Genomic DNA, 3,358 nt, shown 5'->3' on the forward strand with positions numbered 1-3,358 from the left:
TGAAGAGAAAGTCCTGGAAGAGCAGCCCGAGGGATGCGAGGCCCACCGCTCCCACACCTCTGCTCCCTAATCTGGGCTCAAAGTCCCGGGAAGACCGGGGGCCACTCGCCTCAACGGCACAGTGCAGGGCGCCAGGGCCCCCGTGATCCAGTGGCAGCAGCACCACCGCAAGGCGAGTCTCAGGGCCCGAGTGCGCACCTTCTCCATTAGGCAGCTTTAATGCCCCTTTTGAAATACCACACACATTACCCACCGCCTTGACCAGACACCCCGCACACCTCCTGGGTGACCCACACTGCCCATCACTCTCAGAAACTGTCCCCTGGATTCCTGCCCCGTTTCCCCAGCCGACGTCAGGCTTGTTGGTACAGCCCAGCTCCCAGCGGGGCTTGGCTCAGCACGTTTTGCTGGTGAGCAGCCAGGTGCCCCTCTGTCCTTTGTCCAGTAGGCTCTGGACTTCCCCCCGGAGGTGAGGGTACCAGGCAGAGGCTGGCACACGGAGCGTGTGATGGAGGAGGAGGACAGGGAGGCCTCTCCCTTCTCTCACGGGGAGGAGACGCTGGCGGCTCCCACACTGCAGCTGTCCACTCAGTGAGCCTCCTCGATGAAGGCTGTAAGGAGGGCCCACCCCAACCCTGTCAGCCGTGACGGGTCTGTGTCCTCACAAGGGCTCAATCCAACCCCCAAGGGGCGGCTCTCTTGATCCTTAAAGCACAGAGCACCAGGGCCCAGGGGTCTCAGGGCAGGCTGGGCAGGGGAGCTGGGCACGAGGGGAGTGGGCACCAGGGGGTCTGCTGCCTGACCTCACTTGGCAGCCCGTGCTCCAACCTCAGAGGGGGACGCCTAATGCTGCTTTCAGGGAAGCTGCAGGGCCGGGTGACAATCGCAATGAACACCCTGATGGAAGGGAAGTGGAGAGAGTTAAACGTGAATGAAAAGAGATCATTCACCTTTGGGCTGAACAATGGAACGGCCTGCACAGAACAGGCCAATTTTGCTCAAAATGGAGCACGGGGTTCTCACATCCCTGCACAGTGCTCGGCACCACAGCTAAGCTCGAGTCTGAGCAGAGGAGAGGCTCACAGTGAGCTGGAACCTAGCTCTGTGTTTACAACTGTGTGCGGGGAGAGACTGGAGGAGGAGACACAGGACAGGACATGGGAGAGGGGCAGGTTTGTGCAGCCTCTTAGAGCTGTGGCTTTGCTAGACACCCGCTGACCAGAAACCCCCTCCACAGGTGGAACCTGTCCACTCTGGCCGGGCATGATAGTAACCACTTGTGTTAATTATCTTACAATAGGTGATACCAACAGGGAGCTTGGAACCAAGAAGTTACCACCAGCTGGAAGAATTTGGGAGAAGATACCAGCCCATAATAAGCTCTGCCAACCTCCCAGGAACCCTGGTGCTGGAATCCATCTTGGCTGAGAGAGGCACGTGCCACCAGCAAGGATCCTGAGTCAGAACAAACACAGGCCAAGCAAGATGACTGGCCAGAAACAAGCCGGTAACTAACCCCATTCATTACCTTAAAACCAGAGACTGTGAGCCACGTGGAGAGTGGCTCTCTTGGGGTCCTGCTGTTCTCTGCCTGGGTGCCCTTCCCAGTTAAGTCTTGTGCTTTTTCAGCACATGTATCACCTTGGACAATTCATTTCTGAGCATTAGACAAAAGCCCACTTCCAGGCCCTGACGAAGGCCTCCCTCCTGCAACAGCTTCAACATCAGGAAGACAGGCTTCTGGGGACCCTGGTAGGCAGCTCTGAAGATCAACAATGAATTGATGATGTTTCCGAGGTCCGGGTGCTCTGGCCCTCCCAGCCCTGGACTGGGATGAAGTGAAGAAGCCAGGAAGCGGGGATGTTCACAAGCCCTGACTCTGCTACCTCTGCACATTGACACTGCACCCCCAAGGCCGGGAGCCTGGAAGCCAGGCCCCTCCGTGTCTCACTCGGTCCCCAGGACAGTTCAGTTCAGTTCAGTCACTCAGTCATGTCCGACTCTTTGCGACCCCATGGACTGCAGCACACCAGGCTTCCCTGTCCATCACTGACTCCCAAAGCTTGCTCAAACTCATGTCCACTGAGGCAGTGATGCCATCCAACCATCTCATCCTCTGTTGTCCCCTTCTCCTCCTGCCTTCAATCTTTCCCAGCATTAGGGTCTTTTCTAATGAGTCAGTTCTTCCCATCAGGTGGCCAAAGTATTAGAGCTTCAGCTTCAGCATCAGTCCTTCCAATGAATATTCAGGACTGATTTCCTTTAGGATGGAGTGGTTGGATCTCCTCGCAGTACCAGGGACTCTCAAGAGTCTTCTCCAACACCACAGTTCAAAAGCATCAATTATTTGGTGCTCAGCTTTCTTTATAGTCCAGCTCTCACATCCACACATGACTACTGGAAACACCATAGCTTTGACTAGATGGAACTTTGTTGAGAAATTAATGTCTCTGCTTTTTACTTCACTGTCTAGGTTGGTCATAACTTTCCTTCCAAGGAGTGTCTTTTAATATCATGGCTACAGTCACCATCTGCAGTTATTTTGGACCCCCCAAAATAAAGTCTCTCACTGTTTCCATTGTTTTCGCATCTATTTGCCATGAAATGATGGGACCAGATGCCATGATCTTAGATTTCTGAGTGTTGAGTTTTAAGTCAACTTTTTTACTCTCCTCTTTCACTTTCATCAAGAGGCTCTTCAGTTCCTCTTCCCTTTCTGCCATAAGGGTGGTGTCATCTGCATATCTGAGATGTATTTCATATTTCTCCTGGCAATCTTGATTTCAGCTTGTGCTTCATCCCGCTCACCATTTCACATGATGTACTCTGCATAGAAATTAAATAAGCAGGGTGACAATATACAGTCTTGACATACTCCTTTCCCAATTTGGAACTAGTCTGTTGTTCCATGTCTGCTTCTAACTGTTGTTTCTTGACCTGCATACAGATTTCTCAGGAGGCAGGTCAGCTGCTCTGGTATTCCCATCTCTTGAAGAATTTTCCATAGTTTGTGGTGATCCACACAGTCAAAGGCTTTGGCATAGGCAATAAAGCAGAAATAAATGTTTTTCTGGAACTCTTGCTTTTTGATGATCCTATAGATGTTGGCAATTTGATCTCTGGTTCCTCTGCCTTTTCTAAATCCAGCTTGAACATCTGGAAGTTCATCGTTCACGTACTGTTGAAGCCTGGCTTGGAGAATTTTGAGCATTACTTTGCTAGCATGTGAGATAAGTACAATTGTGCAGTAGTTTGAACATTCTTTGGCATTGCCTTTCTTTGGGATTGGAATGAAAACTGACCTTTTCCAGTCCTATGGCCACTGCTGAGTTTTCCAAATTTGCTGGCATGTTGAGTA

At 51.7% G+C, this 3,358-nt stretch overlaps 1 protein-coding gene across 1 annotated transcript in view; it reads right to left on the reverse strand.

The window, feature by feature from the left end:
- The window catches only part of SH3RF3 (SH3 domain containing ring finger 3), a 161,949-nt gene that overhangs the window by 77,968 nt on the left and 80,623 nt on the right, over positions 1 to 3,358 (reverse strand). The gene's annotated exons all lie outside the window — the stretch shown is intronic.

Source organism: Bison bison, unplaced genomic scaffold (genome assembly GCF_000754665.1).
Source record: "Bison bison bison isolate TAMUID 2011002044 unplaced genomic scaffold, Bison_UMD1.0 scf7180017864486, whole genome shotgun sequence".
In the NCBI taxonomy this organism is placed as follows: Eukaryota; Metazoa; Chordata; class Mammalia; order Artiodactyla; family Bovidae; genus Bison; species Bison bison.